Source organism: Mustela erminea, chromosome 20, assembly GCF_009829155.1.
Source record: "Mustela erminea isolate mMusErm1 chromosome 20, mMusErm1.Pri, whole genome shotgun sequence".
NCBI lineage: Eukaryota > Metazoa > Chordata > Mammalia > Carnivora > Mustelidae > Mustela > Mustela erminea.
The window spans coordinates 36,192,843-36,206,658 of NC_045633.1; positions in this window are offsets into that span (position 1 = coordinate 36,192,843).

The following is a 13,816-nucleotide window of genomic DNA, read 5'->3' on the forward strand; positions in this document are numbered from 1 at the left end:
AGCTTTCGTTAAGTCAGCTTATCCGTCAAGGACAAACACGTTGACATCCATTTAAACGACATCCAACCTCTCTGCACAAGTGGGCAGAGAGATTAGATCCCAAAAGGCAGCTCGGAGATGTTCCCGGACCATGCTGGGTTGGAAATCAATTTCAATCTCTGGCCCATTATGTCAGAATGAAGCAGCCCCTTGAACACAGCAGGCTCGTTAACAAAACGAACGACGTGACACGTGGCCCCCCCACCCTCCAAAGCGGTCCCAGCTGCCTAACTTCCCTGGGGTGACAAAGACCATTGGCGTTCAAGTTTCAACACGTGGTCCAGGGCAACAGAACAGTGAGCACCGGAGAAACGCCTCCCTCCAAACCACATTCACAGAAATGAGCAGAAGCTCTAGAATTGTGTCTTGAGAGGCCTCGCCAAGGAAGGAAAAGACCACAGATTTCCTAATTTAAAAATCACGCTAATACGGGCTTCTGGAGAACAGGGGATGACATCAGCGCTTCACCCAATGAGAATCACCCAGGGACGGCAACATTAGCATAGGTTGTCTCAGCCAGCCTTCTGCCTGGGGCGGGGCTTGTCTCCAGGGCAACCCTTCTGAGGGGCTCCCGGTACCTACCCCAGTGCCCTGGACCGTGCCAATGCACAGAAATGCATGCTCAACGGCAGGATGGAATGATAGGAACCCCACATGGGTGGCAGAAAGAGCACGGGCTCTCACGCGGTACCCTCGCCTATTAAATGGGCCCCATTATTATGGACCTCGGACCCCCCAGTGTTCCAGTGAAAGGGCTACTCTTTACCAGATGGACTCCTAAAGTACCTTTGCTTTTGCGCTTTTGCGCGATGCTCCCTTGCAATGTGTTGCCTGTTGGAGTCACTCTCTTGCTGTCACTGTGTGAAATCTTCAGAGGTTCCGGAGCTTTTCTGGACTGGCCAGTATCAGTCCGGAGAAGAGTATCAGTTGAGCGTAAGAAAGCTCCAGATTTCATTCAACGGCAGCTTCTCCCCTCCTCCTCCCTGGGGAGGGTGGGCGCTTGTTTTAAACTCAGATGCATGGCGGGGGAGGGAAGCGGCTGGAACCCCAGGGACCAGCTCTCTCCACCTCCGCCCCCTCCCCCTTCAGGATGGCCGCACGGTTTGCCCAGAAGCATCCGGTTTATGCCACTTGCCCACCAGGGTTACTAAGAGTGCTTTCTTTCCCTCCAACAATGTTCTGCTTTGCACAGTCAGGGATACGGTCTCCCTACTTCCAACCCCTGTGGTGTCCAGCAGAGAGAAAGTTCTGGAAAGCTTGCGAGGCAGGTCCAATTGTGATACTGTATTGCTTCTCTGCCGGTGGAGGCTGTCCAGAGCTGACTCTTGCCTTACGGGGCAGCTTAGTGGGTTTTCTCAAAGTTGCTCCCATGGAACACTTTAGCTCCCTCCTCAGAGTCAAAGCATTTCCTGCTGGCAGCTTCTGGTTCTCTCCGCCAGGTTCTTGACTTCTGGCTGCCGCCTCTCAGATTCTCATTATGAGGACCCCTGTGTCCTTCCAGCCAGGTTCCTTTTAATCCAGCTCCAAGCTACAACCCGCATCGGGGCCTCTAGATGTCTCTAGAATATGCAGAACACACCGATCTTTGCCCTGACTTCCAGAAAGGTGCAGTGGGGGGGCAGTGCCAACCAGACCATGGCACCTTCAGCCCTCTCTGGCTGGAAATTACACGCCAGTCCTGTGTTTCCCACTATCTGGGGACATGGGTCCGATTCTTCTGGAGTGAAAGATCTTCCACTTTGCTATTGTGAGGAGGAAATAAGAGAAAAAATCCATAAAAAGAAAAAAAAAAAAAAACCCATGGGAACCCAATGGTTTCTCCCAAAAAAAAAAAAAAAAACTATGGCAAAAAAACCTACCTGTGAAACCTTGGGAGACATTGTTGGGCCAACCATCTTCATGGTCCTGAAGCATCATTGCTTCACCCAGCCCCTCACTTCAGGATACAAAGGCATTTTGTAAACTGTAAAGCATGCTACATATAATAATTATCACAGCAGCTAACATTTCCTGAGCGATACCCAAGTGCCAGGCACCATGCCAAGAGCATAATATCTGTTACTAAGTCCCTGAAAAAAAATCCCATGAGCCAGGGCCCATTGTTATCTCTGTTCAACAAGGTCAGCTATTATCTTGAAGTGCTTGTTGACTCAGAATTGCTTTTCTATGGCTTCTCCATGGTTCAGACTCAGTCCCGAGGAACGGCAAGAAAAAGTCAGGTGTTGAAGATCACATTTATTATTATCAATCCGATTGAAGTAATTTCTTCTGCATATTCCCAAAGTTCCCCACGACAGGCTACAGAATCTCTTCATCCTGTCCACTCATCTCTCAGGGATCTGAAATGTGTCTCTGGTCTTCTGTGTCTGCAACACAGATGGGGAATTCTAGATCATCGACCACACTGATGATGTGATAACAGCTTACACGGATTGAGCCTTTACTAGGAAGTGGATACCGTTCTAACATCTGTACATGCGTGATCTCCTTTAATCGTCTCGACAACCCCGTGAGGTATGTTCTGGGGTCAAACGCATTTTGCACATTTAAAAAAAAAAAAAAGCTTTTGAGGCTCAGAGTGGTTCAGTCACTTGCACAAAGTCACACAACTTGGAGCAGCAGACTCAGGATACAAAACGGCATCTTCCAGATTTCATAACTTGTGCTCTTAACAGGCATGTAGTGCTGGTACATGTGTCACGGTATCTAAAGTTGTTTAGAGTAACACGGGGGGCTGCCGGCCCACTGGGCATGGCTGGGGCCTGACAGGGGGAGCTGAGGCACTGGGGACCAGGGGAGTGTGTGGCAGCAACAGGCAGCAGCCACCCTAACAGAACCAGGGAAACAGGTAGCCAAGGACACAGGGACCACATCAGCTAGACCCACAGCCCCAGGGGCTTGGCTGAAGCAAGGGCAGCTTCTTCCTGCTGGCCACGGCTCACCCTCAGACACTGCGTGCCAGAAATTAACTGATGGGACTCCTGACACACAGGTTTTGAGGTCCCCAGCTACTTTGCCACGGAAGAGCCACGTATTTACTTTGAGCCCCAGGTTCCATTGAGCCAAGAACGTCTCAGGGATCTTGGCAGTAAAGAACCCATTATCATCACGCCTTTGCATTTTAGTTTCTTCTGCATCTATGAAGTGTGTGGCCACTGGGGTCTACAATCCCCCGATTACCCCAGTCAGACCCTATTTGCAGAAGGAGACCTGACACGTACATAGATGTACTCATCAGCTGAGTATTTGCTAGCTGAAAGGAACGGGCAGATAGTTGAACAATGGAGAAGCAACCAGAAAAAAATCATCAATCGTGTTAAAAGATGGCTCCACTTCCCACTCTGAAGGAGGAATCCCCTCGGTGAGAACCGAGAACCTGTTTCAGGGATTCTTTTTTTTTTCTTTTTTTCTTTTTTAAGATTTTATTAATTTATTTGACAGAGAGAGACACAGCAAGAGAGGGAGCACAAGCAGGGGGAGTTGGGAGAGGGAGAAGTAAACTTCCCGCCAAGCAGGGAGCCCGATGCGGGGCTTGATCTCAGGATCCTGGGACCATGACCCGAGCCGAAGGCAGACAATCAACGACTGAGCCACCCAGGCACCCCTGTTCCAGGAATTTTGGTCATTCACTCACACCTGTCATTTCTTAAGGTTTCTGGAAAACTGCTTTCCCCAGCCTGCCATGTAACAGCCCTGGCAGGGGCCTTCCTGGTTCTGATATTACAAACGACGTGGCAGCCTGGTCACCCCTCGGCCCCGGGTTCCCATCACCTCTTCGTCCTCAGTCGAATCCCCGTTCATCTTTGTTAAGTCCAGAACAGCTGCTTCCCGCCTGCTTAGCCTCCCCACCCCCCACGCCCCCACCCCCATCATCTGAACTACGGAACTGCCAACAAGGCACACTGAATTATGACAAGGAGTCAGGCTTCCGGGAGTTTCCAGACAGTGACATAGTTCAGTCCCTGTCTTTGCTAGGCTCCAGGCAGCCCCAGATGAAACTGGCGTGGTAACTGGGGATTCCCCCTGTGGACCGGACGTGCCCAGGAAAGAGCCCACAGAGGATGTAGGTCCCTGGGCGCGGCTGTGATGAGAAAGCAAGACCCCGCTCGCTGCTGAACCAAGCAGCCACAGGCCACGGGGGTCAAGAGCCCCCTCTGTGATGGGCTCCAAGTCTGCCTCCCCAGCAGCACAGACCAGCCCAAAGCAAAAGTCTCCAAGGCTGTATCTGAACTTACTTCAGTGGTCATCCAATATTTCCACCTGGACGGTGATCTTTCTAAAATGCTCGTCGTCTTTAGGACCGGACGCAGTTAGCTGGGCCAGCTTCGCATCTCAGCATAAAGCGTGCTGGTCCCGTCTTTTCCGGAGAGGAGCTTGGAGGAGAAAGAAGGCGTTGGACCTGGATACCTGGGTCAGGAAAAGGGACTACTCCAGGCAGAAAAGGGGACGTCCCCTGGGAGCTGGGTAGGAGTGAGAGGAGGAACATTTCCATCAGCAGCAACCCCCTAAATGCAAGTCGCCAGGCCAGTCAACCTAGGGAACACGAAACGCTTCTTCCCAACCCACTTATCCTGGTCCAGCTTATTGATTTTTACATGTGACTAGTGACCAGCTGCCTGCCTAGTCAGAACTCAATTTCCAAGAAAAGAGTGCATTGTTAAGTTAGCCCACATTTCACTCTGTCACACCTTGAAAATGCCTAAGAAGTTAAATACAATGTTTCATTTCGTTTTGTTTTGTTTTCACACCATGCAATGAGCAGGAAAAGACGGGAACTTCCGCGCATGGCCACATCGCACGCGAACGCAGGCATCCCCCAAGCACTCTCAGATTACACCAGCAGCAACAGCAACCGCAGAAAGAAATCCTCAGAATGAAAATAAAAGACTTAAGCGAGTCTCTGACACGGATATGGTGCTTTGCTTGTTCCCAAACCACCGTGGAACTATTCCCTGATTGAATGTGCACATCTGTAGGAAGGTCCTCCCTGCCAGGTGGGAGTCACAGGTGCGGAGAGGTTAAGAGAGCTGCATCTCGAAGGTGAAAACCCAGCTTTTAGCAAAGCAAATATCCTCATGGAGATGTCCCGCTGCCAGATTTGGAGGCAGGCAGGGGCTTCTGCAGAGCTCCAGGCGCAAGGTGACAGGCCTGCTTCAGGTCAGGCAGGATCAAGGGGCTGCCTGGTGTGCAGGGGCACATTTACTCCCTGCATGCAGTGATTTGGCTTAGCATCTTACATGCACAACATGGAAGCTATTCAAATAGGAAGGAAAACAAACCATCAGTGAAAGTTGGGAGAATTCTTGTTTCTCAACTCAAAATGAAGCGCCTTTGTGAATAAACCAAAAAAGATGTCCATAGAGACTTGGTGAGGTTTGCTGCCTATTTTAAGATCAGCTGGCGGCGGGGGCGGGGGGGGGTGACTGATGGTAAGTCTCTACTTAGAAACTAATTCACCCATTTGTTGCCCTCAACAAGTTGGCACTTTTGTCCACCATCCCACCAGGGAGGCACCTTTCCCTCTGGGGACACATCTAGATCACCCTAAAAGAGTACATTTGTGCAACACGTGGGCTCTCAGACCTTGCCAGGGCCGCTAACAGGACAACTGACGGGATATTCAAGTTAGCAGATTTTCACAAATGTCTCCAGAGGCTCTCTCTGGTTCTCTCAGTTTATATTTGAAGCCTATCATTCCCCCACCAACCCCAAACCACATAAATTAACTAGATGGGCACTTGGGAAAGTTCGTTATCAAATGAAACTTTGTTTGGTTGTTTGAAGGCTCAAAGTTTCCATTACTTGCATTTTGGCAACAAGCGTTAACTTTTCTGCCAAAGGGGTCTTGATTCGGATCATGTTCCTGGAATTCAGATGGGATGCTCAGTGTTTCCCCGATCAGAGCCGCACTCACCGGGGCCGCGAGAAGGGAATGAAGCTACCAGACCGTCTACACGGTTATTCTTGTCTCCCGCCCTCCATGGTGCCTGATAACATGATCACATGCGTGTTCATGAACATGCACCTTAACCACGATCACTAAGAGTTCTGTTGCTTTGTGTCTTAGGCTGGATTCCCCTCCACAGAAGAAGATTTTGAAATAAGGGTTTGGAGACAGACCCTTCACTTGGAAGGTGTTCTCAGGGAACGGCCGAGTGGGGAAGGGAGGGGACAGGGAGGCAGCAAGGGGAGAGAAGTCAAGGAAGGGGACAGTATGAGCTTGTGACCTTGGAGGGCCACCAGCCATGACTTTCCAAGTTGTCTTATGGAACACTCCTTAGACTGAGTCCCTCAAGGGATACACATCGACTTATCTCCCCACCCCATGCATGGGCTGCCCCAGCCCCAGGCGGGGCAAGTCCCCAGGACCCCAGAGAAGGCCCCCCGGGGAGCTGAGCAAGGCCTGTGAGTGTCGGGCTGGGGCGGGCGGGGCGGGGGGAGGGGTTTCCACCATCACACACAGGAACTCTCTGTGTCACTTCAGGGGACTCAGAGTGGAGCGGGACGGACACGAGGCACAGTGTCAGCATCTCCCACCGCCTACCCTGGGGTCACTGGTTCTTAGACCATTTCCTCCGGAAGCGATCTCCGAGACTTTTGGTTTCCTACGGCTGCCATTCCAAATGGCCGCAAACAACTGGCATCTATTCTCTCACAGCCCTGGGGGCCAGAAGTCTGAACACCCGGGTGCTGGTGGGGACCACGCTCCGCCTGAAGGTTCACGAGAGAAAGCCTCCCTCCTCCCCCAGCTCCGGCGTCTCCAGGAAGGCGTCCTCCGGCTTGTGGCCGCATCTCTCTGTGGGCTCTGCCTTCCCGCTGCTTCTGCCTCCTCCCTCTATCTAACTTTTCTCCATCCCGCTGTTATAAGGACATTTAACGCCATCCGGGTAGTGAGGGCGAGCTCCTCGCAATGTCCTTAATTCAATTACAACTGCAGAGACTGTTCTTCCTCCAAAGTGACCGTTCCCGTCGAGCAAAATCAGCTGACGTTTGTCGAAAGCTTCCTCTGCGATGTGTGCTACCGATGCGTTAGCCAAAGTCGCCCCAGCTCCACACGTGTTCCCACAGCCATGTTCTACCTTACAAGCGACGGGGCTCTAGCTACGACTTCTGCCTCCCACAATGGAAACGACCAGTTGTTTTGTGAATCCCTGGTACTACGTGAACAAGGTTTGTGTCAGAGAAGGAGAGAACCTGGATCCAGAAGATGAAAAGGACCAGTGGACAGGACTAGCTTCATGGCCGTGCCTGCTACGGAGTCACACAGGGCACCGCCATCAAGACGACCCTGAACTTGGCCACTTGGCAGAACGCTCTGCTGTCTTGAGACCCCAAACTTTTGAACAAGGGAACCCCCCCCACCCCGCCGTTTTCATTTTGCACACGGTGTAGCCCGTCCTGCCAGTGGACGGAAGGTACGAGCTGCCGATTCCCGATCCGTACGGAGAACAGTTTCTTCTCTCACCCGGAGTCACTCAATTCCCTCCCTCTCGGCACAGACTGACACAGACGTTAGATGACCCCGTAGCAGTGATGTGAGAGACAGAATTTACTTTTCAAGTAAAGAGTTCGGTGAAGCCAACTCTCGGCCACCATCCACATCATTCTGGGCAATGACAGCATCTCAGATTACAGCAAATTCTGCCTCCAGAAGCCAGTCCTTTACGGATGTGTATTTTGGCCCGGGGTGTGGACCAGAATCACCTGGCTGAAGAGCTGTCAAGAGACAACACGTCAGGGACGCCTGGGTGGTTCAGCGTTCTGGGCCTCTGCCTGCGGCTCAGGTCATGATCTCAGGGTCCTGGGATCGAGCCCCGCATTGGGGTCTCTGCTCAATGGGGAGTCTGCTTCCTCCTCTCTCCCTGCCTGTCTCTCTGCCTGCTTGTGATCTGTCAAATAAATAAATAAAATCTTAAAAAAAAAAAAAAAAAGAGACAACATGTCAAGAGACATGTGCCCAGGTCCTCAAAACACTGCATCCAGATCTTTAAGGGTGTGACAGGTGTAAGAATCTTGGGAAACACTCTCCTGAGGATGTTTAAAGGCCCCATTATTCAGGACCCCTCCCTAAACAAGGGCTGTCTGGTCCCCGACCGTGGAGACACCGCTGAAAAGGAACACAGCGCTCTCTTAAATGGGAAGACAATACTGGCACTGAAACTCAGTTCTAGCTGCTCAGGTCCCAGACCTTTTGTCCTGCCAGAAAGCCGCAGCGATGTTTCCCTGCCCCACCCCTAACATCTCAAATATCCAAAAACCACAACCGCTCAACAACACGGAAAAGGACCTAGAAACAGTAAATGAAAACAGACCCAAGAACACAGGCGGCTTTAATCAACAGTCCCCCCCAAACCCGCCCCCTACTACCACGAAAAGTCAGATGAACCCTCTGTCTCATTGTCCTACAGACCTTTTCCTCTCTTTGGGTGTCTTCGTTATCATAACAGAATAAGAGATTAACAGAATCATGCTGTACAGATGAGCAGAATCCTCTATGGTCTCAAGAGACCCCCTGAAACAACAGAGAAGAAAAAAAAAAAAGCCTGTGGAGGTCAAGGTCAGCTGGCGCAGTTCTCCTAAACCCACATCATCTCTTCCAGCTCCCGTGTCCTTGTACTGCCCTGAACCGGCAGCCAGGGTTCCCAAGTTCTGTCTCCTTCCAGAAAAATGCAAACAATGTTTTAACACTCGGGGCCACCTGCTGTGGTTTTTTAATGCGATTTGAAACAGTGCTGTTCCAAATTACATGAATCATCTCTAAATTTAGAAGTCAGCTTCTAATACTCATTGCCTATGCTGAATGGTAAATAATGTTTCCCAGTTTCCCTGCGGGAATCATTGCCAGGAATCTCTTCAGTGGGTGCCTCGCCGTCCCTGGGAGGTGAGCACGCACCCTGCGTTCCCTTTGGCAAAACGACCGAGGGTTTCATCAATTCTGCACAAAAATGGAAAGCACTTCGCCCCCCTACACACACACACCATGAGGAACGGTGGTTCACAACGTGGAGGGTGTTATGGACCGGCTATCTGGGTCCCCCCAGAATGTACATATGAAAGCCTTGACCTCCAATGTGAGGCCATCTGGAGGTGGGGCTTTTGGGAGGTGGTTGTGTTTTAGATCAGGTCACGAAGGTGGTGCCCTTAAAAGAAGAGAGAGAGACCCTCAGCTCCCTCTCTCTTCAGCCTGTGAGGACACGGCGGATCTACCCGCGGGGGAGAGAGCCCCCGTCGAGAACGGAATGGGCCGACACCTTGATCTTGGACTTCAGCCTCCAGAACCGTGAGCAGCCAATGTCTGTGGCTTGAGCCTCCCAGTTCAGGGCTGGCCAAGCTGAATGTCGGGGGTGGGGGGGCGAGGTCACACCCACTCTGGCCTCCCCTTCCCCCTCCACCTTCCCACACACGCCCACCCCCACCACAGAAAGCGCAAAATTCCCAGCAAATACCTTAGGGGAATGTGAAGTTTATCAAAGCCTCCGAGACGATTCCGTTATCTCCCCCACCTCCGACGATCAACGGTGTAAGCCAATTTCTCCCTCTGCCACTGCTGTTCATCTAGACCTGACACACACACACACACACACACGCACACGCACACACACATGCACACGCACACACACACGCACGGTAACTCGTGTTTCAAAGAAAAGGGTTTTCTTTTCGGTGATTTCATCCGTTGTATTCCACACTATCCGCCCCCCCCATCAAAAAAAAATCGAGCTTGAGTAAATTCTTCACATTTCAAGGGTTTGCTTTGGTGTTCTGTGGATACAGCTGGGGTCTGTGGTGGGTAAGGTGGGGCCCTTCCGGGATGGCTACATTTCATCTGGCTTATTACAGACCCTCCGGGTCCAGCAGTGAACAAAGAACGGGTCTATCCCCATGGAGATGCCAGTCCCCTGAGCCTCTCCTGTGAAGTCCATCAACCTACAAAGCCACAACCCCACCCCAGGGTTACTACTTCCCTCAACTCCAACCCCCCCAGCCCCCGATTCCTGCCTTGACTTCAACATAACTGGAATCAAGGTAACTCATCCTTATAAATGAAGACCCTGCAAAGACGCTCATCTCAAAGACTCTCCAGGGCTGTTGCCGTAGTCTCAAAATCCCTAACAAGACCCGTTTAGTGCCATTTCACTTCTGTGGACAGACAAATTCACCCCATTGAATGACAGTGGGGTGAAGGTTGGGAAGGTTTTGTCCTAACACATCGTTGCTGACATAATAGAATCCAGCATGGGATTCCCACATTCTCTCTTCGTCAGGCCCAGCCAAATGCCCCTATTTGACCCTTCCCACGGTAGAGTCTGACTGGCCATCACTAGAAGACCACATATACCCCAGGCTCTAGAAGAAATCTCAGCCAGAGACACAGGGAGGGAGTCTGCAGGCACTCAAAGCCCCTCCCAACCTGCACCCCAAGAAGTGTTCCCCGCCTTAAATTTCTATGTCCTTCTCATAAACCATCCAATAACTCACTCCTTCAAGCATGGGTCAGCCTTGTTCCTTCCCACTTGGCCAGTCTTCTACTCCAGTCCTAACTAGGAGCAGAATCCCATGCTGAAAATCAAAAGTAATGAGTAAGTGAAAAATTAACAAATGAGCAAAAAACATGCACCTCGATTGACTAATATGACATGATGTGGATAAGTTACCAGAGGGTCGCTGTTTAGATCACTTAGAATTCTTGCTATTAGACCTCCCGTCTGTTTTCTTAGCCACTTATTTAGAACACCCTCAGTTTGCGACCAGAGTCATTGGACTCAGCTACCCTAATGTGTCTGTTGCCACACCCCCTTCATGCTCCATCCGTGGAACTGGTTTCCTCCCTGTGACTGTCAATGGATGTTGTTCTCTAGTGCCAGCCTTGCCTGATGAAGACACTCAATTCTAAAGGCAGGACCAAGTCATCGTCCCCTTCTAGAATAAGGTTAAGGCTAGTGCGGGCAGTGTGGGACCAGAGCCCAAGCTAAGATAGGGAACTTTTTACAGAAAATCGCAGGAAAGAGAAAAAAAAAAAAAAGGAAAAAAACAAAACCAGAGAAACAAGCAGAAATAATCCAAGGTCCTCGTTAAGGAAGCCAGAAAGGGATGTTTAAATGGGCTCCTAAAACACACGGGGCCAGAAGCAGGACTTGAAAGGCAGGGTCTGGAGCCAGGTACCAGACATCGAGGACATCAGGTTGATGGCGAGTCATGAGGACCTCGCTCTCCACAGCTGGACTTTCCATGCAGGTGTCTCCTACAGTAAGCTGCCATCATTAAAAGGGCCAACTACAAAACACTCGTCTGAGTCTGACTCACCAGACAGCTGGTGAGACTGCCCTCCGTTAGCACGTGATGACCTCCTGCTTCCCACTTGCTAACGTGTGCCCACATGCATGCACACATGAACACGCGGTGTCTCATGATCGACAGAGCTAGGACGTGTCTCGGTGTCACGCACTGTAAATCTGACCTCTTCACCAAGGCAGACCTCTGGAGAAGCCTCGCCATCGTTTTTTCAACAAACTGACAGTATTTCCCAACTCCAGCCCCCACTTTCACCGAGGAGACACAAAGCAACACCTTGGAGCGGCTCGCCCTCACTCCCGAGTCCCAGCCACGTTCACCACAGAAGTGATCAACACCGCCCTTATGGCATTCCCGTTCCCTGGTGCCTAACCCTCCATCATTAACCTGAACAACGTCACCAGTGTTCTCCGTCCCGAGCCCGAATTAACAGGCGAGGCAGCTGCCCCACACACCAGAGCATTCGGGCTGTAACTTGGACTGGACACCCAGTGGATTGTCCCTGTGAGCCAGGGGGAGGGCTTGGAGGGAAACCAGAAAGACATAAAGAGAGGGGTTTTTATATGGCTGTTTGACTAACCGCATGTAGAACCATACAGAGGAACAGTAAAAACTTCCCTAAATAATGTGATCACTTGGGGTCATACATCATTTAAAAAAAAAAAAAAAAACCACAGACACACACAACTAAAACAGATAAAACAGTAGAATCAATGAAGAATGATTATCGAAAGTTACCTGCTGTCACAGAAAACTGAGGGATGGCCGGAGTAGCCCCTTAATCACTATGAACCAGCCTGCGCCCCTGGCTCTCTAACCCTCTGCACACAGTTAACTTTTACTGAGCTACTTTTACAGATGAGGAAAGGAGGCACAGAGAGGTCGAGCCACTTGCCCTGGGTTGCACAGTCAGGAGATAGCCAAATGGAGTTTTGAACCCATGACTGACATACCAGCCAGAACAATGCCCTCAAAGATAGTTCCATCCTAATGCCTGACACCTGTGTGAGTCCCCGTGGCAAAGGGAAACTGAGGCAGCAGGTGGAATTAAGGTTGGTAGTCAGCTCCTCTGTAATCACAAGGGCCCTGAGATGTGGAAGGGGAGGCAGAAGGGTCAACGTTGGGGTGCTGTGACGGGTGACGGAAGGAGACTCAGCCAACCCTTGCCGACTCGGGGATGGGGGCAGGGAACACAAGCCGAGGGGCACGGGCGGTCTCTGAAATCCGGGAAAGGCAAGAAAACTCTCCCCTAGAGCCTCCAGAAGGAACGCAGCCCTCCTGACACTGTGATTGAAGACCCATTCCAGACTTCTGACCTCCACAATGTTAAAATAATAAATTCATGTTGTTTTAAGCTATTAAGCCTGTGTGATTTGTGACAGTAGCCATAAGACGCTAATAGCGCTGTGGAAGTCTGAAGTCTTGTTGTGTTCATTATGACCACTGTTCGTCTTCTAGGACTTCGTAACGGGTTCCCGCCAACCCGGCAGCCTCGAAACTGCATGATTTTATGAGTTCTCAGTGGTTTGTTTTTTAGGTCGGATGTCTGGATACGGCACGGGTGGGTTCTCTGCCCAGGATCTCACAAGGCCAAAATCAAGGTGTTGGCTGGCTGTGTGCCTGGCTGGAGGCCCTGGGGAGGAATCTCCCATCCAGTACCTTCTGGTTGTTGGCTGACTTTCAGTTCCCGGCAGGTGTAGGACGGAGCTTCTCATTTCCTTCCTGGCTGTCAGCGCGGGTCACTCTCAGCTCCTACGAGCTGCATGCATCCCTGGCCATGTGACTCTTTCATCTCAGCCAGCAACAGAGACGTGGACCTGCATGGAGTCGCTCTCAGTTCAGAAAGGGCTCAGAGCCTTGAAGGGGCTCACCTGATTAGGCCAGGCCCACCCAGATAACCTCCCGACCACTTAAAGTCAACGGCTTTGGCGTCTGAATTACATCCGCAGAATTCCTTTTGCCGTACAAATGAGCATCATCACGGAAGTGCTATCCCATCACACTCAGGTCCTGACCACATTCAAAAGGAGGGAATTATGCCCCAGAAAGTGGGAAGCGTGGCGGACCATCTTGAAACCCACCTTCTACAACCACATCAGCGTAGAACAGTTGCTATGAACACACAGTACTCCGTTTCCCCCTCACTCATTACCTCCCATCATGAAGTCTATGGCCTTTCTTAGGTGAACCACAAAAAGACAAAGGAACAAACAAACAAAAACTTAAAAAAAATAAACACCCAAACTCAATACTGACCTTCCCTACCTCCCAATCCCATTTTCCACACTCTTTTTTTTTAGCACCATTCAGAGCATTACGCAAGCACCCAGCTAGAAACCTAATAATGGGGCGATTTAAATTTATTGAGCACCAGGCACTGACCTAAGAAACATGGCGCCCCACAGATCTATGACTTGGTATTAATACCACTCCAATTTTGCAGATGAGTAAACCGAGGGGTGGAGAGGTTAAGCAACAGATCGCT